At 37.4% G+C, this 15,060-nt stretch overlaps 1 protein-coding gene across 4 annotated transcripts in view; it reads right to left on the reverse strand.

Moving 5' to 3' along the window:
- The window catches only part of DEPDC1B (DEP domain containing 1B), a 37,123-nt gene continuing 25,864 nt past the window's right edge, over positions 3,802-15,060 (reverse strand). For 2 of the 4 annotated variants that reach the window (XM_021380441.1, XM_021380440.1), the window contains one exon: positions 3,802-11,404. The gene's annotated coding sequence lies outside the window, so the exon portion shown is untranslated. Of the gene's footprint in view, positions 11,405-11,744; positions 14,900-15,060 lie in introns of those variants that run through there. The other 2 variants (XR_002433325.1, XM_021380439.1) reach the window with 2 other exon arrangements.

Here is a 15,060-nt window from a genome sequence, read left to right on the forward strand (position 1 = left end):
AGAAATTCCCTTGAGATGGCTTTTCATCATGCTGTGCCAAATCTGTGAAGCAGATCAAAGTGATCAAGAATACTAGAACACTAGTACAAGACAAAAGTAGACATTTGAATTTAATCATGTCATGTTTGCCTCCCATATTGTTACAGCTGGAGAAAATTTAAAATATAAATATATTCATATGTTATCATGATACCAATATATGTATTTTTTAAATCATTTTGTAATGGGACAGTCCTCTCAACCTGATTAATATCTAAAGAACTGCGGAAGATGGAGCCAATAAATACTGTACTGGAAAAGTAAAATGGCCTGATTTCTAGTCAGAAAATATATTTTGGAGTCAAATCAAGCATCTAAGATTTAAAAGCAGTTCCACAGAGTCCTCCATATGTCATTTAAATATAGCTATTTAGTCGGTGAATGTGAAGAAGCGATCAACTAATATCAGACCCAGTGTCAAGCTGCAAAGTAAGCTAAAGAGATCTTTAGGTGATGTAAAGTTTCTGGTGAACTATATAAAGCAACAAAGGATGAAGATTATGCACGTGAGCTGAATAACAGCCTTAGCATTACAAGTATATAAAAGAGCAGTTCCTATTCTTTTCTCCTAAGAGAGACACCATTGTGTTACAACCACACAGACATAGAAATATTAGAAGTCACTGTAATTTCTATCATAATATGAGCAGAAATATTCATACTGTTTTATTAATGTTGTCATGTACTACTAAAACATCAATTTCAGTAATCACCAAAGTGATAAAGCATCTTTCTGTGGCTTGTTTATATCATAACAAAACAGAAGAGCATTACTACAGTTTCCTTAAAAATAAATGAGTACAGTATGTAGAATGGCACCCAACTACCCCTAGGCAGTACCTCCAGCACTTCAGCTACAATATCTACAGTATCTCTGTGACTACATAAAAAGTAAGAGTCCTTCCTAGCCTGACTACTCAAAATAAACACTTAAGTGCAGAATTCATAATACTTTTTATTCCAGTACCTACAATGATTAAAGTTACTGAAATTTGGAGCATGAGTTCAAAAGCCCAAGGAGTATTTTCTTCCTGTTTTCAGGCATTCATATTTTTGGATCTACAAATCAAACAGGTTCAAATTGCTCCTGAGAAATGCTTTGGATTTTTGTCATCCGGCAATTTTTTCTTCATCTTTCTTTCCATTAACCTGTATACATCATGCATTCAGTCTTCACTGGTGTTCAGGCTTCCCACATCTGCCAGGACCCTGAACCTCTAGGGGAGAGTGTGGGGAGCGGATTCTGTCCCACTGTAACCATGGAACAAGTCCAAGACCTCCTCATGCAATTGAATGTATATAAGTCCATGGGGCTGGATGATATCCATACTAGGGTTCTGAGAGATATGGCTGATGTGGTTGCCAAGCCGCTCTCCATCATATTTGAAAAATCATGGCTGTCTGGTGAAGTCCCTGGTGACTGAAGAAAGGGAAACATTACTCCCATTTTTAAGAAAGGGAGAAAGGATGATCCGGGGAACTACAGGCCAGTGAGCCTCACTTCTGTGCCCGGGAAGATCATGGAGCAGATCCTCCTGGTTACAATGTTAAGGCACAAGCGAAACAAAGAGGAGATCCGAGACACCCAGCATGGCTTCACCAGTGGCAGATCCTGCATGACAAATACGGTGGCCTTCTATGATGGAGTGACAGCATCGGTGGACAGGAGAAGGGCAATGGATGTCATCTACCTGGACTTCTGCAAAGTCTTTGACAGGGTCCCTCACCACATCGTTCTCTCTAAATTGGAGAGGTATGGATTTGAAGGATGGACTGTTCGGTGGATTAAGAACTGGTTGGCTGGTCACAGCCAAAGGGTTGTAATTAATGGTTCTGTGTCAGAGTGGACGCCGGTCACAAGTGGTGTCCCTCAGGCGTTGGTCTTGGGACCGGTGCTCTTCAACATCTTTATCAATGACACAGATGAGGGAATCAAGTGCACCCTCAGCAAGTTTGCAGATCACACCAAGCTGAGCAGTGCAGTCGATACAGTAGAGGGAAGGGAAGCCATCCAGAGGGACCTGGACAGGCTGGACAAGTGGGCCCATGTGAACCTAATGAGGTTCAACAAGGCCAAGTGCAAGGTGCTGCACTTGGGCCAGGGCAATCCCAGGTATTTATACAAACCAGGGGAAGAACTCCTCTGAGAGTAGCCCTGTGGAGAAGGACTTGGGGGTCCTGGTGGACAAGAAGTTGAACATGAGCCAGCAGTGTGTGCTGGCAGCCTGGAAGGCCAACTGTGTTCTGGGCTGTGTTAAAAGAGGAGTGGCCAGCAGGGAGGGGAAGGTGATTGTCCCCCTCTACTCAGCTCTTGTGAGGCCCCATCTGGAGTACTGCGTCCAGACCTGGGGCCCCTAGCACAAGAAAGATGCAGAGCTCTCGGAACGAGTTCAGAGGAGGGCCACCAAGATCAGAGGGCTGGAGCACCTCTCCTATGAGGAAAGGTTGAGGGAACTGGGCTTGTTTAGCCTGGGGAAGAGAAGGTTCCGGGGAGACCTCACTGTGGCCTTCCAGTACTTGAAGGGAGTGTATAAACAGGAGGGGGTATGACTGTTTACGTGGGTGGATAGTGATAGGAAGGGGGGGATGGTTTTAAACTGAGACAGGGGAGTTTTAAGTTACATATTAGGAGGATATTTGGGTTGACTAGATGCATCAGGTTGCATAGAGCAGGAATCTGTAGTCTTTTAGTTACACCACTAGCAAACAGTTTCTAGATTCTTGGGAAGAAGGTCACTGGGGAGGGCTGGAGTGGAAAAATATAAAAGAATTGGGTTATGGAAGTTTAGTATAACAAAGAAAAATTGCAGGATCTAGAATTTTAAGCAGATTCACACATCATGTAGATTTGTTTGAATAGCCAAGAAGTGACAAATAGATAGTCTTGAACAGCCAGTTTCCATCCACCGAGCTAACAGGAACAAGGCCATATATTTAAAACAAAAAAAATATTAAGAGTGGTTTAGAAACAGTTTCTCATAAAAGAAAATAAGTTAATTGTTCTGTGTCTCTAAGAAAGCTGTATTTCCACAGCACCAAAGTGGTATAAACGCTACTGAAATATTGCAAGCCAGATTAAGTTTGCTTGTTTGTTTTTAAATAAAATATCACCAAAAAAAAGAAGATTCAGTAATCTGATGAATTTAATGTTAGAGTTAGAATGGTTCACAGTTCACTCAGGCTCACATTGTCCATGCAGTATATTACAAGCCACAAGTGAGGACTTGCAAAACAGCCACAGGTATGTCCCAGCTTATTTTCTCTGCAGGGAAAGTTAGCAAAATCACCTTGTCCCAGTGAAGAACAGTATGTTACTATGCTAGATACATTCACAGGCTCAAACTGTCATGAACCAAAAAAAGCTCACGGTCACACCTGTGTATAGTAAAAAGCTAACATTGTGAGAACTTAATGAAGTAATTGGCAAAAACTGTAAGCTGTCAAGTGTCAGAAAGAATGTTAAGTTGCTTTTGGAAAAGAACAGAGTAAGAACTGGAAATGTTGATGCCATTATGTTTACTCATCTCTTCAATTCTGTTCACTTCATATCCAAGAGGATACAACATAGATAGATAGGAAGTGGGAAAGAACTATTAAAGTGTTCAGAAGTATTGAAGAGCGTGTACATGAAAAGAGATATAAAGAAATCACAGCAGCTCTCCTTAGAAAACAAAAGGCATACCTTCCGTCTTAAAAAAAAAAAAAAAAAAACACACAAACCTAGGCTCAGTGGGCATGCACTGAAACTAAGCAGCAATAAAATGGTAGAAGTTTTTCATATTTATTATTAGATATTTGAATATATGCAACTACTTACAGTCATATAAATGTCAATGAAAATATTTTCCATCCAGTGGAAAAATTTACAGTACATCCCATGTCTCATATTGAATAAAATGGCCCTTCAGTTCAATTGATTATCTAGGTGAGGAAAAAATTCCTTTTAATATATACGCCTCAATATAATGAAACAGACTGGTAGTCTACTTGAAAATACTTTTCATTTTTGGTACAAAGTATTGGATATTTCATTGATATTAGCTATTCTCTTAAAAGAAAGAACAAAAACCGTACACAAGAGCAGCAGTATTTAATCTGCTTCTGGGTATTTACATGAAATGAATACTGTAACCTTTTAAGGTGTTGTAATGGAACAGCAGTAATTCTTTTCCTCTTAAAAAAAAAAAGTTGTTCAAGTTACTTGACCAAAAAAAAAAAAAAAAAAATCCGGACAGTGTGTATTTCAAGCAGTTGACCTTTAAAATGTATTTGTTTGACTATCAAGCAGTTTTTAGTAAGTATAGATATGGCACTAGTCACGTTCTTGCATAATTCCTGTTTTCACAATACAAATGATGGACTTCAAAGAGCCCTTAAGGAGAAAAAACAATAAAGAAAATTTTAAAAAAAGAAACCCTTACAAAGTAGCTTTTGTCAATAGCTGAACCATACCCTTCCAGTTACGGAGTTTCCTGCGTCTCACCTTAATGCCAGCAAACATCAGCACAAAGGAGTCCTTCATTCTCCCAGGTGAACAATGAACCAGTACCACCTTTCTGATCCTGCTATGTTTTTTCCCTCAAATGGATTTAATAGCTCAAACTTGCCTTGCCCTACAAAGCCAGTGTGAAAGTATGCATTGGATAGAGACTCTGGGAAATTACTAACAAAGTGATTGATATTGTAGGTGGTCTAAATGAAAAGCTACTTACTTACTCCATTTGTAAGAAAAAACATTCTCTGAAAATGATTACCCATAAACTTTGTAAACAAACATTTAAATGCTTATATCAAGTATACTTATCTGTGTATTGATTACTGCAGAGTCTAATGAGTCTAATATGAAATATCGCTCATACTGGATCTTTGAATACTAATGATCCATGCAAAAGGCTGCAATATAGTCCTGTATCGAAGTAGTTACTTAGGGTAAAATAAAACAGTTCTTGTTTTAAATAAAGAGAATTGTCAACCATCTCCTGAGTGCGACGAGTTTTGGGGTTGAAGACTGCAAGTTTACAGACTTCTCAAATACTATTCTACGCTGATTTTAAGATTCTGACTGAAAATGCAAGACCCTTGTAAATCATTTTAATATTCTACTAGTATAACAAATAAGTGGCTCCTAATTTCTATTCCAGATTTGTCTCTCTTCATACTGACAGAGCAAGCTCTTAAATCCCTCTTAATATTATGCAGATCTTTTGTTAGGGAAACCAGTTTTAACTGTAGCAGTAAATCAAAAGATGCTTTCAATAGGAAGCCATGACAATTATAGGTATAGGAAATGAAAAATCCTAATGCTTACATAATTTAAAAAAAAAAGCTATTTTTGATTTTTCAATTCAAAGAACTCTTAGAGATTTTGGACAAGGAACTTAGGTTGAAATCAAAGAATCTGAAACTCCGTAAATATGAGAGACCTTTTCTATAATTTCTTGGGATTTGTAAGACTGCTTGCCAAGAAAAGAGTTAAACAAGGTAAGAGAGAGGAAGCAGCTATCGTAAAATACAGTTGCTGTCTTCACAGGAAAACAGGAAGGATGAAATAATTCAGAAGTTGCAGTCAGAAGAGTAAAGATGTTGTTTGCTTTTAAGATGGGGGAGGCAAAGTATTCATGGGCTGACAAATAAATGGTAGGCTTGTGAGGAAATCATGTGGCACACAAAAGTTGATGCTGAATAGCTGCAGCTGATATAAGTTACAATGCCTGAATATCAGGCTAGAATAGGTTTAGACCTTACTGAGTTTAAGGATCAGGTGCAAAGCTCACCTACTAACTCAAAGAGATGTAGTGGAAAATAGAAACTGGAAATATGTTCTTGTGCTTTTCAAGAGGTGTGGCTAATTGGCAATCTTGTCATGTACTGGAGTGCTGGCAGCCCTGCAAAGGTGACTGCAGCATGTAGCACTGTGCCAATTTTGTAAGATTCATGGCAACTGCTCCAAGCAAAGGAAAACTAATTTCTCAGTGGAAATCCAATGGATGATTAACAAAGTGTTTCAAGCCTTACTAGTAATATGCATAGGATAAAAAAATTGTCATTTACTATCTGGGGCAATACCTCTGAAGAACTTCCTGCAGCATAACAACAGCCTGCAGCGCAGCAAAATAACAGTTTTCCTAGCCCTATCTCCAGGCCTCAGAGATGCAGAAGCCCTCTAGAAGCAGCATAATATCTTCAAAGCTACCGTAAGGGAAGAAGACATTGCAAAAGGGAATTCCAAACATAACCTGTTCCAGTTGCATCAAAGCAACTGGAACTGCACAAGACATCACAAGCTTCTATGATTCTCCCTCACAGCATAGATGGTGAAATTGACTCACTGATAGAAGCAATATCATGGTCTGACAGGGAAAGAGAAGGTGCAGAAGTGTGTGTTTAAGAAAAAAAAGAAAGTACAAAGCTAAGAGATTACACTAACTTTAATAGTAATGTTCCATACCTTAAAAAAATGACAGAAGTGCTAAAGCATATGTACAGAAAACATGCAATTTATTATACATTTGCAGATTGTTCTAGTGATATTTTTTCTGTAAAAATAAAAAAATAATAATCCTGTTACAATGTAGTTTGAACTCCTATCTGTAATATAGCATCATTCTCATGTTCTCTGCAAAGGAATGTCAGTTAAAGATGGAATTTATTTATATATATATATATATTATTTCCAATTATCAGTTACAATTAGAGGTCTCAACACCTTAAAGCTTTTTGAACTATAATGCACTTGATTAGATATCAGGAAAGTGCTTTGTGTTATTTACATTGCTGGAGTATCTGGTCCCCATATTTTTGAAGCTTAATGCAATGACAACGAAATAAGCCTGTCAGCATGCTCCCCATAGATACCAATAGGCAAACATGAGCAGATATGTAAATAGTGAAGGAGATTCTAATTTAACCTACTAGTTGGTATCAATCAAGGATAAAATCAAAAAATAAATTTACTAAACTTTAAGATTCACTAAATAATTAACCCTAAGATCACGTTAATAGCTGTTAAGTTTTTGAGGCAATCTAAGGAGAGATCAGTTCTACTAGAGAGTCCTTTGTTTATCAGGGACCGAGATAAAAGAGCATCTTTGCCCACAGAGGTATTACACATGCAGAATTTCACCCATCAGTCTCTTTCTTGAAACCCGTAGCAGTTAACCACAATCTAAACTACAACACATTACTGTAAAGCAAGCACCTATATGGAAAAAACATTGTCTGGAACACACAGTGGAGGAAAAACAAGGTTACAAACATTCTTGATTACTGTGCCACCTCTCATTCTAAAAGGCATTACAAAACCATTCACAGTTTTGTCTTTACAGCTGGTTAGCAGTATTTCTATTTCTCTCTTCCAGTGAACTTGAAAGGGGTTTTCTGAATACAAGGACACCATGGTTTTGTTACTGCTTATTGCAATTTAACCATACTTTAAAAAGCTGTCTGAAAGATCCTCTCCTGACTCCTGAGCACACACTAGCTTTCAACATTTCTTCTCAGAGAACTCTCAAACATCTTTTTCCTCCCATGGGTTTATATTTCATTTTAATTAAGACAGAAACTTGTTCTCAATGGAAAACAATTCAGACAACTGCAAGTCTTCAAACTGGTCTTTGGAAAGAAGTACTAAGAAGGAGTTTTCCTTTTCCCTGGCAAATCCCTGTCTACCAAAAGGCAACCATTTCTAGTTTCAAAGTCTTCTCTTAGTTTAATTTTTCAAAGAGAGTACCATACTAAGCCTAGTCTCATTACTGAATCCTTTTGGTTATCCTTTTCTGCATTACTTTAATTTCTGTTGTTCATTTTTTCATATATAAAGCTGAATGGCACCATATTAATGCATGCATTCATGGATACAATGTGCATCTTGATAGCCAGAGAAGGTTCCACCTCATTCCAGTAACATCACTGCATGGATTTTGTCCAAACAATGTCTAATATCATGGCTCATCTTTCTTCATTCACCTTCTTTTTGCCACATCCTGTATTTGTTCAGCTTTTCTTATATTGCCGGACTTGCATACTGTTCTTGTGTAGTGTTTCAGGCTAACAGTAATAAAGTCATGCTACTCTTGTATGTAATTGCAAGTACAGTCATGACTGTTACTGGAGAACAGGCTTCACAAGAGCTAGACTCATAGGGTTCACATGGAAAATCTGGTCCTTATTTTAGTAATGGAGCTCATCTAAATGGTATTTGATAGATCAGTATCAGAAAAAAATGCTCAAAAAGACAATCCTCTGTGCATGCTAGGACAAAGACAAAAGATACAACAATCTGAAGGCTGTGACATTATCTTGCTTAATGTTTTGATTGCCACAGAAAATTAACTGGCAGAATCTTGTATTAATAGTGGCTGTTGTTCACTGAACAAATGTAGTTATATACATTGAAATGCCTTTGCCACAGAAAGCAAACAAGTTGGAAGACAAGTATATGAATAAAACCACATTTCATAAAGTGGGATTATTCACAGTTTATAATTTCTTCTCCATCTGAAGCATGTGGATGGCATTCATTCTCAAGTTTCCTCAATGCTTACCTCAAGACAGACTCCACTTTGTGCTAAGCTTTCAGAATGGTGTCAATGGGGTAACTTCAGCACACTTCTACCTAGCCACCAAGACAACTTTACCGTACTGACAGTGGTGGCCATTCTCTCCTGATAAGCCCATGACATGCTGCAGTATCATCAAAATAACACACCCCACAAGCATTAGGCTATTCGTTTATCCAGGCTGGATGGCAGTGGACTTTACTTTCTAAATAAAAATGAAGTATGACAGAAATTCCTCAATAATACACCAGAGCAAATGCTAACGAGATACACATGACATTTTCTTATCAATTCAATGTCTATAAAGGGCAAGAAAATCCAAGTTCTTACGGCGTCACTGTCTTCTTGGAGTAATTTATCCCTATGCTCTCAGGGTAATTTCTCTCTGTCTTTGACCTGCAGTTTGATTCACCATTCAAAAACTTTTCAGACCAATGTCTCTTCTGTCTTTTTGACTATTTAATACCTCCTATTTTAACAGATAGAGAATATATTTATCCTCTTTTTATTCAAATTATTTTTTAAATCCTCCCTTGATTGTTATTTTTTGGCTGTGTACCTCTCTTATTATTGAGTCAGGTTGTTTTCCCCATACTTATCCTGAAGAAAATACATGTTTGTCATAACCCCTTTTTCATAAATATTGATAATCAGAAAAGAAAAACTAGCTTACATAATTTCTTTTCAAGCTTTTCATTTTCCCTACGTACATTTTTAAGGTTATCACTCAGCACAATACTATTAGATAGAAGTTGGAATTCTTCATTTTTTAATCTTCTGTTCTTTAAACATACATTTACAGCTGTTTGACTAACATTGATATTATTTTAGTATTCCAGTAAATGCATCAAAATTATGTACTTCTCAATACTCTGTAAAACTGTATTCAGGTTCATGTGTTCCACAAAAACTTCTGATCAGGTGTTCCCTAAAACCTCATTTTTCCCCCAGTATAAGAGAGAGGTCTGTTCCAAAGTAATGCTTCCTATTCTGTGTTGGCCCACAATAACAGAGGTGGTGGTTGAATCTTTCCACCAATATTTCATTACATTTTGATGCTGTGTGATAAATGGCAGCATAAGGGCAGTCTGACAAAATGACATCTGACATGGAAGTGTGAATGAAGCAAAGGTGAATTCCTCCACGTGGAAAAAAATGCACCGACATTCATTGACGCTTGCTGAACACCGATGGAGACCAAACAGTGGATGTGAGCGCAGTGAGGCAGTGGATGGTGCGTTTCAGCACGGGCAACAGCAACATGAAAGACAAACCACATTCCAGCCAGGCACTTAGATTTTTTACAAGTACAGCATGCAGTCTATTGTTCATCGCTAGTGAAAATGCATAGCAAATAGTGGTATCTATGTTGAAAAAGTAGTGTTTTGTAGCAGAGGATTTGTCCTATCAAATAGTGTTATTGTCTTCTTTGTATCTGTTGTAATTTCCATGGAAATAAACAGGAGGCATTTCTTTCAGAGTGTATATTCCAAACATCTAGGATGAGAACAGTCGCAGCTTAGAGCTAAGCTGGCACTAATCACCATTCTAAGGTAGAGCACGAGAGCAAAGACTTCTGAGTAGGTCAGAAATCAAAGTACATGGTGGCTCCTGGCAGGCTTTTAAGATACACCAAAAGCTCCTTCTTCACTGTTATCGTTCATGTTATCACATCAAATTAAATTTAGCTTGTCAGTGAACGTTGTAGCCTTACCTATGTTTGACTTCACAAGCTTCAGAAAAAAAAATACCTGGTTGATATTTTTGGATTATGAAGATCACCTACACTTTCGTTACAACAGTGGAGCAAGGCAGGTACCTGCTGAAAATAACTTATCTCAGTTCAAATGGCTAGAGATAACTAGTTCCCTGAAAAGAGTAATAAAGGCAATCAAGCTGGGATTTATCCTTTATTTAGCTGATGTTGTATATAACAACTTCCTTCTTACAGAATAATAAACCTGCAAAGATTTCTTAATGACTCCATCTTTGAATTTGAATTTCACTTTCAGGCTTTGAGGCAACAATTGCTTTCATCAACAGGAATCTGAGAAATTATTGACAAAATCTGGTGAATAACACAAAAAAAAGATGGCAATATTTGGTATTGAATTTGGTCTGATACTGAAAAGTTTGACTTCCAGCCAAATCTTGAGATAGAAAAAAAAATGTAATATTTGGTGCAGAGTCACAGAAGTTTCTCAAACGGGAACTCCCGAGTAGCTGGCGCCTATGAGCGCCAGTGCACGTACACAGGCGGGTCCACGAGACAGAGATTTCCTGGGAGGGTGGTGCTTGCATGCACCTAGGGGTGGTAACTGGGAGGAAACAGGGCATCTTGGGGCGGTCGCATGTACGGGTATATATGCTTTTGTTGCACAGCATTAAATTGGCATTTGGTGCTACATACTGTGTATGTGTCCCCTGTGTCCCTGCATGCGGAGGTGCGGACGGGAGGGAAGCCTTGAATGCTTGTCGTCTCGGCAGTTAGGAGGCGACATTTGGTGCCAGTATTACAGAATTGATGTTACACCTAAAAATATTTTGTTCCAACCAGGATTTAAATGATGTCCAAACAGAAGTGTTTTCCTAATGGAAGCCAGATAATAAGAGTGTTTCAATCCTGCAGTGTTTTTCAAAACAACATTTTTAAAAGTTGAACACAATAAAGCTTTCTAGATAGGAAAAGAAAATCTCTTCACAAGTTATAACCAAGTTTATTCTTGTCTTTACTTGCAAATTTGGCACTAAAGACTACAAAACTTACCCATTGTCTTCACTCTATTTCCTGACACAACAACCAAAACCTAGCAGAAAAAAAATATTTATGGTTTTAGATGTCTTGTGGAATGAACAAATATTTTCTTCAGATTAAACAACTAGTTATTTTATATCACTTGATATTTGCAAATATTTTGTGTTCAGATACAAGACCAGTGATATATTCAGAACAGCTCAGGAAATCAGGCAGCAAAATAGGGTGCCCAGCTCAAACCTTGACTTCTTTCTTTTTCTTTCCTAATGTTAAGAAAACAGGCACTATCATGGTAAGTACAAATATTATTATTCCACACACAGATAAGAAGAGCATATGAAGCTGGCTACATATAAACAGAAGAACAGCCATTGTGAGTGAAAATAATGTCATGAGAGGAAGTTGAGCTATGAAAATTTGAGCCTTTTTTTTTTTTTTTACTCTTAAGCAGGAAAAAATCTTCTTAGTAGTCTGTTCTGTGAGCTTTAATTAAAGAAACTCACGTGGCTGCTTCCCAGATGAGCCTATTCAAACATTTTAAAGGAATTTAACCCTGATTTGTCTAGTCCATTCTACATACCTAGTTACTTGACTTTTTTTTTGTAAATAAAAAATAAAAATTCAGAGCTTTTATAAAATTTCAAATTCACAGCAGTTATATATCACAGAGTATTCTCCCAGTCAGAGCAGCCCGAATATTTACTGTCTCTCACTTAAATGCACATAGTATAGCTTTTTCCATACAGATTTATACACTTCTGCATTTTCTCAAGTTATGTAAGCCTCTCTTCACCCCTTGCTGGGAAAAACAAAAAGTAAATCTTTACAGAATTTGTTGTGTTGTATTTTGTTTTCTTTTTAATATCCATTTTTTTCTATCTGCTCCATAATCCACCACCCTGGAGGCAATCAAGGCCAGGCTGGATGCGGCTCTGGGCAGCCTGTTCTAGTGGCTGGCAACCCTGTACACAGCAGGGGGTTGAAACTCGATGATCTTTGAGGTCTTTTTCAGCCCAGGCCATTCTATGATTCTACGATCCTCAGTTTCAAAGGACAGAAACGGACTGTTCATTCCAGATTAATCCTGATGTTTAGAATTTCAGGGGCAGTACATACTGGATAAAAACATCTAGATCAATTGAAGATATACGAGAAGCTTTGTATACAACAACCCAGAAGAACCTGAGAAGTGCTGTATACTTCCATTTGACTAAATTACTAGTCTGAAATAAGTTTATGCATGAGGTAAGCTTATGCATCCCTGACAGATGCAGATGTCTAATGTTTGAAGTGGGTAGCTGAGGCTCACATACCTATGTGAGATCTTGAAAAGCAAGATTCTCTGTCAAAACCAGATCAGGCCTTTCTGTGCTGTCCTCTCAAATGCAGGAGTGGTGCACAACACTGTGCAAACATCCCAGTGATTTTCCATTTAAGACAGTCTACATTCTGTTGGATTTATTAATTTCAGCGCACCTCGACCCAAGTTGATTCAATCCAGAGCACCTGTTTTTGCACCTACTTTTGTTTTTCAGTGCTTCAGGAAGACTTACTAAACTGAATAGTTGTTTCAGAAATCTGGATTTTCTACATAACAAAGTGCCTGGCAAAGACTGATGCGCTGAGGTCAAAACAGGCTTTCAAATGAAAGATTTTTAAGACAGTAGAGTCAAGAAGCACTCAGGAGTTGGAAAGCACCATGTAAGGGTAGTTACTCATGCACATTAACAATATATTTCCATTAGGTTAGAGCCTAATTACATAAGCACATACTACCCAAGGCATCCAATACTGTTTTCATTTCCATGGAATGAGTGGACACGAACAAGAACAACAACATACATTGTTGCACACTAACAATAAATAGGGTTCTTCACGTTAAGATCTTGGCTTTCTTATTCTTGAGCAAATAATAAACATTAAGTTGTCCTCAGTAATATGTTCAAAAAGGGCACGCTGTTACATTCTTGCAACAGCATACTAATAAAATGTTTTGATTTCAGGAAAACTTCAATTTTAACAGAATTCTTATCTAACTGGATAATATTTTTATAAGACTGTTCTCTGGCTGCCAGTTTTTTGGATGGTTTGTAATCATCTTTTGCAAAAGGTAAACTTAATAGCTGTTGTTGCTCCAAGCTGATCTTGCCTCCTTGAAGGCAAATATAAATAAATAAACAAATAAATAGCATTAGGGGGAAAAAAAAGAAAGCATTAAAAAGCAGTCTCTGTTTCTGATGAGGATTTTTGCCTTGAAGCTTTGCTGCTGAAAAGAGACACAAAATATATTTCTACTGACTATTCCAAAACCTCAGGATATTGCTCTCATCTCAGTGTTTTTAATGTTTAAAAAACATCTTCAGAGTATTTGTAGTCTCCTATTTCAGATGAAAAAATAAAGTAGCAGTAAGGGAGTGAAATGACTTTGTGAAGTTTAGAAAACAAACTGGCTGAATGAAAAAGGCAGTATCTTTTTCTCAGTTTCCAATGTCATGATTTAGTCACTAATGCAAGCTCCACTGCAGAAGACTCAGCAGAAGCTTTGACAGTGTTATTATTGCATATTCACATCTACTGTCTAAGTGGATAAAACTACTAGGGTGCTGGTTCATGTTACACAGAAAATTGTATTCAAACAAGGCAAAAATTTTACAGTACAACAAACAATACTAGTATATAGAGAGAAGTTACACTGAGGTATTTAGGAAGTCACACCTAACTACAACATGATATTATCCAATTCTAATTAGTAGAACTATATTTTATAAAATAAAATTTCAAGGGCTTCAAAAAGAAGAACTTTACTCCTTTTCTTTGATTATGTGCCTTGTAAAATGTCACAAGGCTGACCTCTGCTGGGTCATAAATTACCAAGCATCTAAAGGGTAGTAACTCTAAATAGTTACGGAGCATGAGAAAAGGAAAGAATTTTTCACAGGATCTCAGAATATTTTGCATAGATTCCAGCATTAAAAGGCCATTTACTTCACACAGTTTCTTGGAACAATAAAGCTAATATTCTGCATGTCATTGTAATAGATGAGAAACTGATATACCCACTACTCATTATCCCACCACTGTTTGAATGCAAAATTAGCTTCGGAATACAGTGACTGCTTTTAGTGAGATCAAATTTATAAACTAGTGCTGCACATCAGATTTAAAATCACATAGCATATCTTGGTTATGCACAAGGCCAGATCCTCATGCACATAAGCACTTAAGGCACTTAAGTTACAAATGAAAAATTTGCAAACATGTAAATATATTACATTATGCCTTTTATTCATCTTCAGAGTCTCTCTAGAAGTGCCAAGGTCATCTCTTCAGCAGGCAAACTCAGGAAACACTGCTACTCTCACAGTCATTGTTAAAGTTTCAGAGAGCCTCGCAGTGATTGCAGAGAAAGAGTGAAACATTCACAAGAACTAGCTATAGACAGCTGCATTTTAGTGCTAAGACAAGAGACACGTTCAGTTCTTTTGGATATTAGGAGCTGTTTGTCCGAGATATGAATTTGATCAGTTTAGCACCACATAATCCCAGGCTGAAAAATACAAGATTAAGACATACATTATAGAATGCTTACTTAGACAATAAAGCAACTACTATATCACTAGAATTCATACCAGCCATCAGATCATATTTCTATATATCCTATCCTCTCTGTAATTCCCAGGCAGAACATCTGCAGTACACAGAGATATA

This window comes from Numida meleagris, chromosome Z (assembly GCF_002078875.1).
Source record: "Numida meleagris isolate 19003 breed g44 Domestic line chromosome Z, NumMel1.0, whole genome shotgun sequence".
Taxonomy (NCBI): domain Eukaryota; kingdom Metazoa; phylum Chordata; class Aves; order Galliformes; family Numididae; genus Numida; species Numida meleagris.